General features: G+C 34.7%; 1 non-coding gene and 1 pseudogene across 1 annotated transcript; both read left to right on the forward strand.

Moving 5' to 3' along the window:
* The first annotated feature begins 403 nt into the window (after positions 1-403).
* Positions 404-474, forward strand: LOC123587103. Its single transcript, XR_006707158.1, has one exon. It is a non-coding gene; the product is annotated as a small nucleolar RNA SNORD56 (small nucleolar RNA).
* Positions 475-1,705: 1,231 nt separating this feature from the next.
* Positions 1,706-18,837, forward strand: part of LOC123586618 — a 47,310-nt pseudogene continuing 30,178 nt past the window's right edge.

Here is an 18,837-nt window from a genome sequence, read left to right on the forward strand (position 1 = left end):
TGGGGAAGGGGCAGAGAGAGAAGGGGACACAGAATCTGAAGCAGTCTCCAGGCTCCAAGCTGTCAGCACAGAGCCCCAACGCGGGGCTCGAACTCACAAACCATGAGATCATGACCTGAGCCGAAGTCAGACGCTTAACTGACTGAGCCACCCAGGAGTCCTGAAACACCTATATTTAGGACTAAATTCTTTGACTTTATCACAAAAATATAATCCACAAAAAGAAAAAAGTGCATGCAGTGGGACACCATAAAAATTAATAATTTAGCTGTGTAAGACCCTTTTAAAAGGATGAAAAAACAAGCACTGCACTAAAATATTGATAGTCAAGTATTTGACAAAAGACTGATATCTAAAATGTGTAATGAAATCTCAAAATCAATAGTGAAAGCAGAGGAAAAAACTACAGTGATAACAATATTTTTTGTTAACAACAGTTCACCTAGTGAGTATTGATATTTTGGGTCTGAGTGAAGAAATAAGAGGGGGGAAAAGGAGGTTAAGGAAAGGGAAAAAAACCCACAAACAAACCAATTAGAAGATGAACATAGCCATGAAGAGAATTTTCACCAAAAAGAATATACTGATGTTAAACAAGTACATGAAAAAAATGTTTAACAGCATTAGGAAACAGGGAAATACAAATTAAAGCCACAGTTGGGTACCACTATACACTTATCAAAATGGATAAATGTAATTCTTGAGACAACATCAAATGTTGGCAAGGATGTGGAGAAACTGGATCATTCATATATTGCTGGCAGGAATGTAAAATTGTACAGCCACTGTGGAAGATAATTTGAGAGTATACATTTATAAATTAATAATAATAATAATTATAATAACATGTAACTACCATATGACTCAACAATTATACTCCTGGACATTTATCCCAGAGAGATTATGTTTACATTAGAATATGCACACAGGGTGGGGCGCCTGGGTGGCTCAGTCGGTTAAGCGTCCGACTTCAGCTCAGGTCATGATCTCACAGTTCCTGGGTTGGAGCTCTGCACGGGGCTCTGTGCTGACAGCTCAGAACCTGGAGCCTGCTTCGGATTCTGTGTCTCCCCCTCTCTCCACCCCTCCCTGCTTGCACTCTGTCTGCCTTTGTCTCTCAAAAATAAATAAATGTCAAAAATTTTTTTTAAAAAATTGGACACAGGGGCACCTAGGTGGCTCAGTCGGCTAAGTTTCTGACTTCTGATTTTGGCTCAGGTCCTGATTTCATGGTTTGTGAGATGGAGCTCCACATCAGGCTCTGGGCTGACAGTGCAGAGCCTGCTTGGGATTCTCTCTCTCCCTCTTTCTCTGCCCCTCCCCGCTCATGCTTTCTTTTTCTAAAAATACATAAACTTTTTAAAAGATTCGCACACAAACATTTATCTCAGCTTTATTTGTAATAGCCAAAAACTGGAAACAAGCTAGATGTCCTTTGATAGGTGAATAGTAAACCCACTATGGTACATTCATACCATGAAATACTGTTTAGCAGTTGCTATGGGCTCAGCTGTATCTCTCCCACATTCATATGTTGAAGCCCTAAACCCCAATACCTCAGAATGCACCCGTATTTGGAGATAGTGCCTTTAAAGAAATGAGTAAATTAAGTTAGTCTATTAGGGGGGCCCTAATCCAATCCTCCTTATAAAAAGAGGAAATTTGGACAATTAAAGAGACATCAGACAAAAGACCACATGAAGACATGGAAAATGTAGCCATCCGCAAGCAAAAGGAAGAGACCTTAGAAGAAACCAGATCTGTTGACAATATGTTTGGTAGAAAAATAATTTTAAAATTAGAATTATTTATGGAACTATACTGTTAGTCCTGTATGCTGCCAGAAGTCATTAAGTGACTTGGTTGGGAAGATTTATCTACCATGGATTGTTTCTGAGAAGTGCTGGATTTCAGCAATACCAAAGAGTAAACAGAGAAGAGAAGCTCAGTCCAGGAAACTGTTTCCAAGCCAGTAGAGAAGTGAAGGGAGTTCCAGGAATCAGACATACGATGTACTTAGAGTGGTTACAGTCCTGACAAGAGCAGGAATAGACAGGTCTTAGAGTTTAAAAAAGAAAAAAAAAAAAAAAAAAAAAAAAAAAGGCCTGTGAAGAAAATGAAACTCAGTAGATCAAATCATATAATAAAAAACTTGAGAAAAAATTTTGACACAGGTAAAAAATATAATATAAGCCAATTTGAAATTTTAGGGAGAAAAGAGCAGCCATATTGAACAGTGGTTAAAAGTATGGGATATTGAGCTAGACTGCTGACTTCAAGTACTGGTTCTGTACCTAGTAGCCACAGGAAATTAAGTAGGCAAGCTTCCTAAATTCCCTGTGCATCAGTTTCCTCACACGTTAAAAAAAAAAGTAGTACTGATAAAAATAGTGCTAATTCACAGTTTCTTTGGAAGATGAAATGAGTTAATCAGTTTATAGCATATTGAAAAATGGCTGGCATAAAGCAACCACTAAATAAATGTAGCATTATCATTTTAGCGACTGTTGATAATATCAGAAAGAAAATGTAAAGTATATGATACTCCTTGACTCTGCAGTATATTATGAATTATATTTTAAATTTGAACCTTAGAATATTAAACTTGAATTTTAAACTTTATTATTCTAGGGATAAGGCATGCAAGACTGTTCACTGGCTTCCATGTTTTATCTGCAAATAAATGTAATAGACATAGTGAAGTTCATGACCATTGTAGATAGTTTTCATTCATATAACAGTTTAAAATAGATTAAGCTCTAAAAAATGTCGAATTTGAAGATGACTTCTGAGTTTTATTTTACCTCTTCATCCACGGTTCCCACATTATTTAAATTTCCCTGTTAATAATCTATGCCTTTCCTCTTATGCAAATAAAGCAAACAGACCTAAATTTGAAGAAAATACTGTCATAAATATCGATAATATAAAAGTAAAAAGAAATAAAAGAGTGAAGTATTGTAATACATTGAAGGATAAAGATTACAATTAGAATTAATGAAAAGTAAAGGCCTTAGCATATCATTACATTGTTCACATTCTAATTGAGAAAAAAAAATTATTTGAAAATATGAGACATCTAAAGCAACTTGAGAGAAAAAAAGTGGAAGAAAAATAAAGCACATAGAGGGGAGAAAAGGTATATTTGTTGGGGTAAATAATATAAAATTTTCTTATAATATAGAAATTTCTCTAATATGATGGGTGAGTGAAGTTAGCCCTGATTGAAATGGTAATATTGAAATAATATCCAAATTTGCAAGTGGAAACAATAGAATGATTAGAAATTTGATGAATCTAGAAAATATACAGAGAAAATGTAACAGTAAGTTAATTAATCATTCAAAATAAAGATTAAAAGATTAAAGAGAGATATGTCGATTATTACTCAAAAGGTGAATAAACTAAATCTTTCTTTAAAAATATCTGACTTTCTAGTCAAATTGGGTTAAGAGATAGAAAGAACTTTATTCAATTTATAAACAACAATACCAACAAAAACAATAACAATGACTGTACAAGCCACACTTTACAAATAGCATAAATTGGGGCGCCTGGGTGGCGCAGTCGGTTAAGAGTCCGACTTCAGCCAGGTCACGATCTCGCGGTCCGTGGGTTCGAGCCCCACGTCAGGCTCTGGGCTGATGGCTCAGAGCCTGGAGCCTGTTTCCGATTCTGTGTCTCCCTCTCTCTCTGCACCTCCCCCGTTCATGCTCTGTCTCTCTCTGTCCCAAAAATAAATAAACGTTGAAAAAAAAATTTAAATAAATACAAATAGCATAAATCAACAAACTATGTATAAGCAATATAGGAACTTAATATACAATGAAAAAAACTGCTAGAAATGCAAGGGGATCCTAATAGAAACAGATGTAATAAAACAAAAAAAATGTGAAAGCATGAAGGATTATATTTAAAAATTGTTCCAGGAACTAATTAATACGATAGCATACAAAGTTTTACCTTGCAAGAAGAGATATGTGTATGCATGTGTGAATATATGAGTATCTTTGAAATATTTTCAAAATTCAGTCATGCATCAACTCTTGTAATCCAGTTCAATTAGAGATAGCTTTTAAATACAATTGTGGTTGCATGAAATGTATTCAGCATTTCAGTAATTGTTACATTACACATTTATTTTATTGGCATTATATCATTAAATTTTTTTTTAAAGCAGTAGAGAAATCTTTGTACCCTGATCCAGGAAGGAGTAAAATAATATCTGGGGCAACAGGTATGCAGATATTAATTTGCTTAGTATTTTTTTTCAAAAAATATGTATTCAATTATTCTGAAACTTTTGAACGGTAATGGGATTTTTAAGTAGAGTCTAATTTATCAATACACTAATAGTGACAATCTTAATTGCATTAATTAGATAGAAAGAATTGAAATTCCTACCACTACAATCTGGGGTATTATATAGAGTGTAGGCAGAAGCCTAATTCACTAAAAGATTCATTTATTTTGAAAAGAAAAAGAAAGAATGGCAGGGGGGGAATAACACTTTGGGGATATAGTGTCCAATTGAGAGAAAAAGCCAATATTGCCAAGATTTCTACGTGAGGCTTAACTGTTCAAGGCATGGTTAGTAAAAGCAAAAGTTGAACTGAGAGGATAAAGTAGAGTTCAGAAAAGTGAAAGAAATCCCAAGAGACTGTGCTGCAAACAATTGCTCAGAAATAGAAAGGAAAGCAACAAATAAATGGTAATGAGATTATAGGTTCAACAAATAAAGAAAAAAGATAAACTAGGAAGAGTTGAAAGAATTTGGAACAAAGAAGCTTTATTCTCAGAGATAAACTTGAGAAATGTGTCACCTTTTTATTCATTATTAAAACGCCAATGATTTGTAGAATCTTTACTGAAATTTGAGATTCTCTGCATTATTTTTAGAAATGTCTTGTTTTCCACAAATGATTCTAAATAAAAAGGCAGCTTACATTAACATCTAAGGATATTTTTCTTATTTCGTATATAAAAGAGGCCAATATAATTGCTTCCACAACATTGATTAAATTAACCATGAAAATGTAACTATTCATCTGTATTTAATTAACAATGAACTCTCCATATCCTCCCATAAAGTTGATTGTGTTAAGTAAGAATGACAATTTAAAGGATGAAATAATGTAAGAAACAATTTAACTATAAGTTATAAGTCAATAACACCCCACAGAGACAACCAGACAGCTGTACCAAGTACAGACATTGGATAGTATGAAGCTGGAAATAAATGAACATCTGATTAACCATAGTGACTTCAGTTTACTGTCATACCAGAGGATCTCAAATTTCCCAAAATTTATCAGTATTTTACCTTTTCTAAAAAATGATTTAGAGTTATATGAAATGCAGTGCAACCATGCTTTAGTCTTTAACCCTTAATCTCCTATGTGTTAAACTGCCCACTGAACTTTTTTATTTCTATTTAAAGTGGGTAAGGTTGACAAAGGAGGAAAGGAGATAGATAAAGGTATCATTCTTTAGTTGATCAGTGTCTATTGTGAATCAGTGTGTCCCTGCATTGTTAATCAATTAGTCATCAAATTTTGGATGAAAAGATCTATAGAGGTGGCATTTTCATGCATCTATTACTTAGATCCATTGTTTAAATCAAGTGTTACTAAGGTATTTGATCATCATATGGGTAACTGGAAGTAATTTTAAGGTTCACTCCATAGCTAAGTGTTCAGACATGCTGCTTGAGATCCTAGGCATATCAGAGGCACAACTACATTCCACACAAAACCAGCATGGAGAAGAATGCTAATTATCTGTTATATTATTGCTTATTGTTACTCCTTTTTATTCATTTTCTCTAATAGATTTACATAACCATATCATTTGCGAGATAACTCCTCTCTTACTGATATTAAATTGTTTTCAAAAATAGAGTGCTAAAGGATATGACATAGGCAGAGGCTGTAATGTTTCGCATAGTTTGGCTTGGCTTCTTGTGCTTCTTTGAGCTATGAAAAGAGCATGCTAATTTTTAGTCCCAGAATGTTTGATTTGTTAACCAATGCCTGAAATAATGTCCCCCGTCCCCAACCAGTCTGTACGTATGTAAGAAAGAAAATACATGATTTTAGCCCCTGAGATATGAGTGTTAAGTTATGCAGCAGCAATGTGACTAATATTCTAGATATGTCTGTGAGGCTGTTTTTAGATGAGACTTAACATTTGAATCAGCAGACTGAGTAAAGAAGATTGCCCTCCTTCATGTGAGTGGCCCTCATCCAATCAGTTGAAGTGTTGGATAGACAAAAAGGTTGACCCTCCTGAGAATAAGAAAAGACTCTTCCTACCTGAGTACTTTGAGCTAGGACATTGGTCTTACTTGGCCTTTGAACCTGAACTGAAAGAAACATCAGCTCTTCTTGGGTCATGAGCCTGCTTGCTTTTAGACTGCAATTCTCATGGTTCTCAAACCTTTGGACTTGGACTGGAACTATTCACATCGACTGTCCAAGGTCTCCAGCTGGCCAGTTACAGATTTGGGGATTTCTCAGCCTCCAAAATCATGTGAGCCAAATTCTTATAATAAAGCTCTTTCTATATGTAAATCTGTTTTAGTCAGGGTTCGCTAGAGAAACAGAACCAATATGATATATCTGAAGAGATTTGTTATAGGAATTGGCTCATGCAATTATGAAGGCTGAGAAGTTCCACAATTTGCCATCTGCAAGCTGCAGAAACAGGAAAACTGGTAGTGTAAATTCAGTCTGAGTCAAGAGCCAATGGTATAAGTCCCTTTTTTAGTCCAAAGTTCCAAAAACTGTGTGTGTGTTGGGGGGGCAATAATTCAATTCCTGGTTCAAGTGCAAATGTCCAAGAATTAGGAGTTTTGATGTCCAAGAGCATTGGATGATGCCCACTTGCATTGGTGAGGCTGTTCTTCTCTACTTGGTCTAATGATTCAAAAGCTTATCTTTTCCAGAAACACTCTCAGACACAAGAAAAAATGCCTTACCATCTATTTGGCCACCTGTAGCCCAATTAGGTTGACATATAGAATTACCTGTCAATCATCTATCTATCTATTTATTTCTATCTATCTATCTATCTATCTATCTATCTATCTATCTATCTATCATCCCATCCTGTTTTTGTTTCTCTGGAGAACCCTGACTAATATAGATTTATAAGCTGATATATAAGCTGTAACAAACAGTTTAGCTGGCTGATCAGGAACTTGGAAGGAATATAATTGGAAAATTGGTGATAAGGAATATAATAGGAAAATTGCTTAAAAGGAAATTAGGGAAGAATTTGTGTATAGACCTCTCTGAATGGGCAAAAACATAAAGATATTTGTGTTGTATATAAATGCTCACCAAAGAGGGGTGCCTGGGTGGCTCAGTTGGTTAAGCGTCCAACTTTGGCTCAGGTCATGATCTTACAGTTCGTGAGTTCAAGCCCCGTGTTGGGCTCTGTGCTGACAGCTCAGAGCCTGGAGCCTGCTTTGGATTCTGTGTCTCCCTCTCTCTCCGCCCCTCCCCCCTCATGCTCTGTCTCTCTGTCTTAAAAATAAATAAAACATTAAAAAATTTTGTAAAAGAATAAATGCTCACCAAAGAGTGATCTCAGAAGAGGAATATTTTAGTAGTCAAGTTTATAGGATGACACATTCTGTGGATACCAGTCAGCCTCCTTCCCAAGCCATTCTTGTCATTGCTCAATGAGTTCATGACTAAAGTAGCCATAATGACAAGGATCAAGATTTTCCATGGGTTCAGCAACATTAATTTCCACTCACCAGGACTGACCTGGCTAGAGCAACTGCTGACTGCCCAGTCTGTCAACAGCAGAAATTAACAATGATTTCCTAACATGGCATTGTTCTCCAGGGTAATAAATCAGCTATCTGGTCGTAGGTCGATTATATTGGACTGCTTCCATCATAGAGGGGTCAGCCATTTGTTCTTAATGGAATAGTCCAAGTATGGATTTGCTTTTTCTTCATGAAATCCTTTTGTCAGAACTGCCATCTGTGAACTTAGAGAATTATTCATGGTTATGGTACTCCACATATTAGTTCTGATCAAGGAACTCACTTCACGACAAATCAAGTGTGGCAATGGGCCCATGTTCTTGGAATTCACTGGTCATATCATGTTCCCTGTCTTCCTGGAAGAGCTGGCTTGGTAGAACAGCCTTTTGAAGACTCAGTTACAGTACTACCTAGGTTAGGTGGCAATATTTGCAGGGCAGGGACAGTGTTCTCCAGGAGGCTGTATCCAATAAGTCAGTATCCAATACATGGCGGGATTTCTCCCATAGCCAGGATTTATGTTTCTAGGAATTAAGGAGTATAAAATGGAGTGGAACCATGCTCTATTGCCCCAGTGATCCACTAGCAAAATTTTTGTTTCATTTCTCTATGACATTAAGCTCTACTTGTCTAGAGGTCCTAGTTCCAAAGGAAGGAATGCTTCCATAAGGACACACAACAACGATCCCATCATACTAGAAGTTAAACCACCCAGCTGCTTTGGCTTCTTCATGCTTTTTACTTTCATAGGCAAAAAAAAAAAAAAAACAGAATTTTGAGATAGGTCTATACACACAGTGAAGGGCATGTGAAGGAAAGCAAATGTTGGAGTTATGCTACCACAAGCCAAATTATATTTGCAACAGCCAGAAGTTACAAGAGATCACGAACAGATTCTCCAAGAGAACACTTGATTTTATGTCACCTTGTTTGTGGTAATTATTAAAGGATCTACAGGAAACAAATACATTTATCACAGATATTTGATTGCTCTAATTAACTCTTTGGTAAGTTTGTTGTATCAGAGGTTCAAAATGCTTAAAATGACACTCAAATGTATAAATCTAAAAATGTAGTTTAAATAATTAAAGGAGTGCTTTTATCTAAGTTTTGAAACCATCCTTAATAGTGATTGTTAAAACTAACTTAACTAACTGAAATTTAAAATATCTGAATTTTGAATGTAAAAACTTAACGTAAAAACAAGAGTTGTGTTTGTTAAATCATTGATTAATTGAACACTCAATTTTTAAAATAACATCAAATTATCCTCTTTGCGCCCCTCCTAACAGCCTCAAGTAACAACAACAAAAAATCTAACATAGGACAGGCTACTGTTCTCTTTGCCCCAGAGGAAAGCACATGGTGCAAGATAAGCCAATTGAAGCCTATCCCTCTATATACAGTAATGTTGCAAACACTTAGGATTTGACACAAGCCAAATTAAGCCAGAGAAATCAGTCTTCTACGGAATTTTCCAAATTAACAAGAGGCATACACTCTTTTTTCTTGAATTAAGAGTTATGAGGATGAATCCATACTCATAATGGATGGGGGCAGTTATGTACAATTCATATAAAAGAACTAGGAGTAATAAGTCCACTCACAAAGAGAAACAGAGTGTCAGAGAAAACAAATACATATTTTATTTGAATCACTCAATTCAGGCAATCATGGAACCTGTTCTAGATATTTTTTAAAAAATTGTTAATTTTTTTACTAGTTAAATTTATTTGATTTCTTTGTGTTACTTCTAACAGCATTTCTTCATTAATACATCTGAGAAGAACACTGGATCGTGGTTAGGAGGAATTCTATGATTTTTTTTTTTTTTTATCCGAATGACCATGTTTTGCAGATGGCAAAACAGATTCTGCAAGTCCTATTTGCTCTGCAAAAGAAACAAAGCTGAAAGTTATTTCTTGAAACCGTGAGAAAAAGATATTCCAATAAGAATAAACCTAGACACATACATTATATGTGTTTTTTCACTAATTTCATGAGTTCTAACAGGCTGAAACTATAATCTGTATAAAATGAGGAGTATATCTCCTTGGTAAGGTAAAAGGAAAATTACCAGTAAAAATTTATCGTAATTTAACTCTATAATTATATTTAATTCAGCAATTTTAAGAAAAACTGTTATGTTTATATGATTTCAAATAACTGAAGCCTTCCCTCTTAAACATTGATTTTAGAAATTTAATTTTATCTTTGCTTTTGTACTGCGATTTAAGCATTCTTTATAGCATGGCTACATGTGCTAATATTTTCTTAAAACGTAAAATTAAGGGGTTGCCATTAGGAAGCATAGATAAGAGTTTAACAAGAATCATTGACTTTAATTTTTTTCTGCCTAGATGCAAAAATCAGTTATTACTTTGAGTCCTGAAATGCTGCCATTATCTAAATTATTTCTGAGGAAAATAACAGTTTGGGGATAATATATCTTGAAACTGTTTATGCTCATTAGGCACGGTACATAGAAGTAATTAGTCACATTTTAATTTTTCATCATCTTAATTGTGGAAATCTCTGGTTGGTTTGTATGCTGAACTTATGAATGAGATACTATTCCATTTGGATCCTCTTTAAAATTTTGGATTAAGCTATTAAATTACATAGAATGGCTTAATTTCCTAATATATGATTAGATCACTTTAGCAAAGCTTCTCTTTGAAAAAAATATTTGATGCAATACTTTTAAATATAATCGATCAGACATAAAAGCATATTCTGAAATCTTTTCTATTCCATTAAGATAATCAGATGTAGATGTTAAGAAACCTAAAGTTTGAATGATCTGTGTGGTCATTAAATAATGAGATCAGCCATTGATGCTATTTTATGACTAATTAATATTTCTAAAGTTCTATAGAAATGAAAAAAAATATATGTTTTTTTTTTAACAGCTTCCTAGCTTTATACTTTGTGGAATCAAGTTATGCTAGGAAAAGTAAATTTTTAAAAAAGTTTTTAAAATGTTTATTTATTTTTCAGAGAGAGAAACAGAAAATGAGTGGGGGGAGGGGCAGAGAGAGAGAGAGAGAGAGAGAGAGAGAGAGAGAGAATCTGAAGCAGGTTCCAGGCTCTGGGCTGTCAGCACAGAGCCTGATTCAGGGCCTGAACCCACAGACCAGGAGATCATGACCTGAGGCCAAAGCTGGACGCTTAACTGATTGAGCCACCCAGGTACCCTGAAAAGTGCATTATTTGAAGACTGAGGTCCAAGTGAAATTTTGGTGCCTGGCTAGGGTGTTTTCAAGAATTACCTAGGTCAGTGATTTTCAACTTACTTGGAACCAGTTTGAACCCACTGTGTATTGCTATTAAGATCAGTTAGACTAGATCAGAGTAACTTTTACTCTTAGGCTGATCATTACCTACTACCAAGACCTTTCTGAAAACTGTACTCAGTGCCCCTTGAATTATGAGATTTTTTCAGTCTGGCTGGTGAGAATGGGCACTATTTTCAGCCTTGTGTGGATTCCAGGCACTCTTCCCTCTATTCCCTTCAGGAGATTCTGTCTCCAGTCTTGGGTAACTTGAGGACACTTGCCACAATTACTACTTTGTCAAGCACCTGAAGGGGACCTCTGCATATTTCTAGTTTTTCTCTGGATAGTCCTCTGGATAGTTTCTCTGGATAGTCTTCTACTGGATAGTTCAGTACCGTGTCTCATAAATACTAGGCACATTGATCTTGCCAACTGTCTGCTCCATCTCAACTGCCACGCTGCACATAGTTTTCTCCTTCTACACCAGAACTCTATAAAGATACATAATGGACAGAATGTTTGTGTCTCTCCAAAATTTATATGTTAAATCCCTAATCCCCAGTGTTATTATGTTTGGAGATAGAGCCTATCAGGGGTGATAAAGGTTACATGAGGCCATAAAGGTGTGCTGTAATAAGGGTGTGCTGATAGAGCTAGTACCCTTATAAGAAGAGGAAGAAATACCAGAGCTCTCTCTCCCCGATGTGAGAACACAGTGAGCAGGTAGCCGGCTGTAAGCCAGGGAGAGCTCTCACCAAAAATCAAATTGGTCAGCACCTTGATCTTGAACTTTCCAGTCTCCATAACGGTGAGAAATAAATTTCTGTTGTTTAAACCACCCAATCTGTGGTATTTAATAGCCAGAGAAGAGTAGGACAAGACACTAAGCTGGGGTAGTCATAGGGCTCAGTTCATGTGTTGCCTCATGTCTAAGAATACTATCCTTTATTGTTTGGTATCCTGTGTCTTGAAAACCGTTGTTTCATTTTTTTTCTATAATTTTTTTCAAGAAGGAGATTAAATTTGGTCACTGCTCTTGGCCAGAAGCGTTCATCTTTTCCAGCATTTATTTGATTTGTGTTTTGTGGTATACCTTTTCCCAACCTCTTACTTTACTTGTTGTCTTCATATCCTTAAGTGGTTTCTTACAGAGAGCATATGGTTAGGTCTTTTCCCCCCAGTTGCATATAATATGATTATTAATATAATTTTGTATACTTCTATCATTTTATAATTTATTTTTGGGTTGACCTATTTTTTCACTGTGTCTTTTGTATCATTTATATATATTCAGTATCTCTTTTTTGTTTCTCTATAGTTTTTATTTCATGGCTACATCTTTTTCACATTATCTTCTTAGTGTTGCTCCACAGAGATTATATATTGCCAAGACTTTAATATCTACTAGTGTTATATGTTACCACTTCTGAATAAATGCAGAAATGTTACAATAATTAAGTCCCTTCCTCCAATTTCCCATTCACCCTTGAGTGATGTGTTATAATTACACAGTGTATTATATCCACTGTTTTTAAAAACTCATCAGATATGCTGTAACTTTTATTTTCATCATTTTACTTAAAATTACTTTCCCACTTCAACTGAAATATTGAAGTCTTACAACCATATAGATCCTTTTATTCCCACCTTGCATAGTTGACATGTGTATTAATTCTACAAACACTAAAAAGCACCTCAGACAATATTTTTGCTTTCAAAAGTGAAAGATTATTTTTTAAACTTACAAGGAGAAAGACTCTTTTATATTTACTCAGAGTGTTACATTTCTCTTGCTCTGCCTTCTGATTTTCAAACTTTGTTTATGGTCACATTCCCCTTCATACCAATGTACATATATATACATGTGTGTGTGTGTGTGTGTGTGTGTGTGTGTGTGTGTGTGTGTGTATATATGTGCTCTTTTTATTCCATAGTTGATCATTTGACATAAACTCGCTTCAGGTTCACTGACTTTTTCTTCCATCGTCTTTATTTTGCTCTTCAGACCATGCTCTGAAGTTTTATTTCGGATCTTTTTCATTTCTAAAATTTCCATGTGATTCTTTTTTTTGCTTAATTTGTTGAAAACTTTAATCTTTTCATTTGCTTCAAGTGTAGTTACCTTTACATCACTGAGCATAGTTATAATAGGTACTTTAATGTCTTAATTTGATAAATCCCATATCTAGATCATTTTGGACTGGCAACTGTTGATTGCCTTCTCCCTTGAGAATGAGTGTCATTTTCCTGGTTGTTAGTAAATTGACTCATTCTGGCTTTTATACTGAAGAGTTTGAATATTAATGTGTAGAGTTTTGATCTTATTAAAATACTCTAGAGCAGAGGTAAACAAACATCTTTGTAAATGGAATTGATAGTAAATATTTTAAATTTTACATACAATGTGGTATCTATTGTGACAAGTCAACTCTGCCATTGTACTTCAAAAATAGCCACAGATAATATATTAATGAAAATGTGTCATCATGGTTCAATAAACCTATTTGCCAGGATAGTTAGGAGCTGGACTTGGTCTACAAGCTTTAGTTTGTCAACAGTCTGAACTTGATAACACTGAAGTGTTTGTTTCAGCAGGTATTCACCACAGTTAGGTTCAGACCACAAATTCCCATGGTCAGTAGTCCCAACATCAGTTCAGCTGTCAAAAATCTTGTTCTATGTTTGGGCCTTTCCTTCATATATTAACATTTAGGAGTTAGTCTGAATCTGAAGTAATTCCTTAAATTTTAATCCATTTCCCAAAGCTTTTGCTATACTTCTTTGTGTCTTCCCAATGCATGTATAAAATTTTGACAGTTTGGTGGAAATGTAAACTCAGACTCAGTTCTCTCCAACTTTGCTTTGTTGTTTCTGGTGTGTCCTTTTCACCTGCAGCACAGAGGTAACCCAGGGATTTGTGCAGGTCTCTACACCCGTTTACAGAAAAAGGAGATATCCCCTAGCTCTTCTCTCTCTAAAGTTTCCATAATTTCTGGCTGAAAACTGTTTTCCTGGTCCTTTGGCCCTAAAACAGGTTTCTGGGGGGGGGGGGTTGTTTCTTTATTTTGTTTGCTTTAAGCTTTAGCTGCCTGTGCCAAGACCACCATGGCGAAACTTTTTAACTGAGGTCTATCTAACTTTGGGTCCAATCTTCAAGAGAAAAGAGGAGGAAATTAGGAAAATTAGGAAACTCATCCCCCATCCCTGTTGCGTATCCAGGTTTAACTTCCCTCTGCAACCCTTCCTTCCTTTTTGCTTTTTGGATGCCTTACACAGTTGCTTTCTTTGTTTTCTACAGAGTTTTTAGACAGGATAAGCAGGAGAGATAGATTGTAGCATGCTTCCTACATCTTTGCTTATGCAAACAAACAAATTGAATTTTAAAAATTTAAGCCTGGACTCCTAATTAGCACTTCCACTGTTGGTAAAAAAATGTGTGAACCCACAACTTTTAGATTCAGGTTTTCTGTTATGTTTCAAGTCCTTCTTATTTCCAATTGTGGAGAATTTGATAAAACCGAGGAGACAGCTTGAGCACTGCTGCAATGGCAGGAACCAATTTAGTGGAACAATCATTTTAGGGAAGCTATGGGATAATACAGGGAACTCTACTTGCACCAAAATTATTCAAAGAGTGAAAACAGCCCTAAGAAAGAATCCTCTAACTTTGGAATTACATATACACTGTTACTTTTTAGTTGCATAATTGTACGTATCACACAAGCACACAGAGCACTATGCAGTTAATTAATAAAAGCTAGTGTTAAAAACAGATGATTGGATTAGACTGGAAGGGCTCTTTAATCCTAAAAGAGAACTGGAAGAAAATTCTCTCAATAAAATACGATTCCTCTAGGAAAGGGGAAAGATAATTCATAACAAAATTTGTCCTAAATCAATCTGGTTATTCATAATTAAGAGTTTCTTTTTAATAGGTATCAAGTACCTCGATATAATTAAAGCCAAGTGAGAGCTGTGCATATTTTCTTCTAATACTGTGTTACCAGGTAGCATGTTATAACAATAAAACTTCCTTGGGGCGCCTGGGTGGCGCATTCGGTTAAGCGTCCGACTTCAGCCAGGTCACGATCTCGCGGTCTGTGAGTTCGAGCCCTGCGTCAGGCTCTGGGCTGATGGCTCAGAGCCTGGAGCCTGTTTCCGATTCTGTATCTCCCTCTCTCTCTGCCCCTCCCCCGTTCATGCTCTGTCTCTCTCTGTCCCAAAAATAAATAAACGTTGAAAAAAAAATTAAAAAAAAAAAAAACTTCCTTACTTCCTTAACAGACTTGAAAAAGAAGTAAAATTGTCTTTATTGGGAGAGGATATAATAATCTAGGGAGAAAATCATAAAGACTCTACTTAAAATAAGTAATACTAATGCACAAAGTTAGCAAGTTTGGGAAATAAAAATCAATAGAAAATTCATTTTCTTTCTTATATCACCAACAAACATGGGGATTTGAAATTATAAAACAATATAATTTATAATCATCCAAAAATATAGCATCCAAAATAAAACATACATACACAAAATACTTAGAAAAAAAGAAAAAAATATGTATCAGACCTGTATACTGAACATTTCTGAACATTTCTAAACATTTCTGAGCAGGATTAAAGAAAAACTAAATAAGTTGAGAGATTTACTATATTCATTGACCAAAAGACTCAATGTTATTAATGTGTAATTGTCTCTAAATTATTGTGTAAAGATTTAATGCAATCCAAGTCAAAACTTCTGAAGTGTTTTTTTTTCCCCCAGAAATTTAGAAGCATGTCTAAAATTTGTATGTAAATGCATAGGAGAACCTAGATTATCCAAAACAATTAGGAAAAGAACAGAGTGAGAAGACTTACTGATTTCAAGGTAATTATAATCTGCAGTAATGAAGAGAGGGTGATATTAGTGTAAAGATAAACAGAGATGATGGAATGTGAGATATATAATACATATGTTTTAATTAAGCACCTAAAATGCTTTCTTCAAGCATGTTTGTGTGTGTGTGTGTGGGGGGGGGGTGTCTTGGGAATTCAAAATGGTGCAACATCAAAGAGAACTACTGACATAATTTACCACCTTCATAAACTACAGAAAAAAAATGTCATTATGCTTGCAGGTAGATAAAAAATATTTCAGATAGTTCAAAACACAAATGCAATATAAAAACTCTTCTAAAAAATCTAAAAATAAATGGAAAGTTCTTTAATTATGTAAATGCTATCTACCAAAAATACAAAATATCATATTTGATGTTCAAATGTTTCATCTAAATTCTGGAATATGACATGGATACCTGCTTTAAATTATAACATAATGTCAAGTAAGGACCAAAACAACCAGGCATGCATCACACTTCAGTTTCAGTCTTAATGTTTGGCCCAAATCTTCTATTAACTTTCAACTCTAGCACATAAAAAGTCAACTAGCCAAATGCATATTTCAACATCGCTTACGGCCTCAAAGTGTTATAGAAATTTACCTATCATTCTATCATAGTGATGATTCTGAAATTAGTATTCATGTCTTAAAATGTGAGCTATAGATTGAAACTCAGAAAGAAATTTGTTGTTCTGAAGGCTATTAAAATGGCTCCCAACAATCCCACCTCTTGGTATTCCCTCTAGTATCCCCTCTCCTTATATGTGGGCTGAAACCAGTTCTTTGCTTCCAATAAGCAGAATATGGCAAAAGTGATGGATATCAGTCCCAAAATTAGTTTATAAAGACTGTGACATCCGTCTTGCTTACACTGTCTCCTGCCATCTCACTTGAAAGAAGCCATCATGTTGTGAACTTCCCCATGGAGGGGCATGCATGGCAGGAAACTGAGGGTTTATCTTCAGTTAACAGCTGGCAAGGAATTGAAACTCTTTGTTAAAGTACTTGTAAGGAACATAATCCAACCAACCAGAATGAGTATCCACCACGAGTATGGGAGTGATTCTTCCCCAGATAAGCCTCCAGGTGACTGACTGCAGCATAGTGGCCACCTTGACTGCAGTCCCTGAGAAACACTGAGGCAGAATCCCCAGGTAAGCCAGGTACAGGTTCCTGAGCTTTAAAACTGGGAGATAATACGTGTTGCTTGAAGCCAGTAACTTGTGATATAATTTATTATGCAACAATAGAAAGCTACGGCACTTTCCTTCTCTCTCTCTCAGCATGCCGTAATGGAAGAAACTATCCCTGTGTCGTGATCACAGTTCTGGGATGGGGATTGGCTTTATCTCACTCATTATTTTGTGGGGAAAAGTTGAAAATGTAACTCCTTTGGACAAAAGCATGTGTTGTGTTATTTTGTCTTTTCATTTCTTTTAAAATATTAAGGTTGTAACTAAACTATGAAAAGAGCAGTTATGCTGATTATGTAATACTGCTTTAGAAGTTTCTTTTTTTAATTTTTTTTCTACCAAATTATCAACATTTTCCATGACTGTAGGCTGTTTAGCAGTTTTCAGAACTTGCTCTGTGGGTCTCACATGTTCTGTATTTATGCTTCATGTGTTTATAAAAGGCGATATTCCTTTGATATTTAAACATTAGCATATTAAATATATATACTTTTACTTAATAACATGTAAGAGAGAAGAACCATCCTGATATAGAAACCTCATTGTTTTCTTGTCAGTAACAATGTAACACAGTCTTTAGGTGACAGCCTGCTATGAAAACAGAATCAGTAGCATTTTATATCTAATGCAGTTGACAATTTAACAAATGCTGAGAATATGTGAACTGTTTTCAAGTAATGAATTTCATTCATAATGAAGTACGAATATTATGAAGTTCTCCATTCTGCTTATTTGATGTAACGTTTTAGATAGACAAATACAAAGAAGATTTATTACTTTGTAAAACTTTTGACAAGGGGAATTTTCAAGTCTTTGGGTTCATTTTTAACACACCATTAAATAAACTGGCAAAAAAATATAGTGACATCTGTACTAATGGTACAAAAACAAAACTAAGAAAAAAGATTAGTTCCAAATCCAGTTAGAGGTTATTGTACATTCCCTGGAAGGGTTCTAGGTCATGAGAAGTTGCCCACATCTTTGTAAATTGTGGCTAGTAATGTTGTACAGATTCTCAAATTTATGAAACTATAGTTTATGAATATAAGGTTTTCAACATTTTCAATATATACCGTGATGTACAGAATTTGCCAAAATCCTTTGACTGACAATCAAGGGGAATTCAATGACAAGGACAGAAAGAATTTACTTTTTTCTTTTGTTTATTAAATAATTAAAAAATTACATTTCTGAAGTATCTATCAAATATAAAATAAGAAGACAATGTTTTTGACTTTAATATCATTGATAAAATTAGACATAAAAATTTGAGTTAGACATTGCAAAGTAATGGATTTAGAATTTTGAGGATTATATTTAATAGAAAATATATTTTTAGATAACAATTTTGTATGGTGTATGCAATAATATACCCAAGGATATAAAAATTGTGTATAAATCCTGGAAGCATACATTAAAAACACAGCTGTGTATTTTCACCAACTCACCCTTCAAACCACCCTAGAAGTAATTCTGTTTTGAATTTAATGTTTATCCTTTCTTTTTTCTTTTTTAAGGCATTGCCATATATGAATGCATTTATGAAAATATTATTTACATTTATTTGGGTTTGAGTCTTATAAAAATATTTTTTGTCCTTCTTAGATTATAGTTCTAAGTCTCAATTTTTTGAAAAAAATAGTCTTGTCCCATCTTTCCTGTTATATTGTATTATATGTATATATCATACTATTTCAGTTTTTTTTT

The sequence above is a fragment of the Leopardus geoffroyi genome, chromosome C3 (assembly GCF_018350155.1).
Source record: "Leopardus geoffroyi isolate Oge1 chromosome C3, O.geoffroyi_Oge1_pat1.0, whole genome shotgun sequence".
NCBI lineage: Eukaryota > Metazoa > Chordata > Mammalia > Carnivora > Felidae > Leopardus > Leopardus geoffroyi.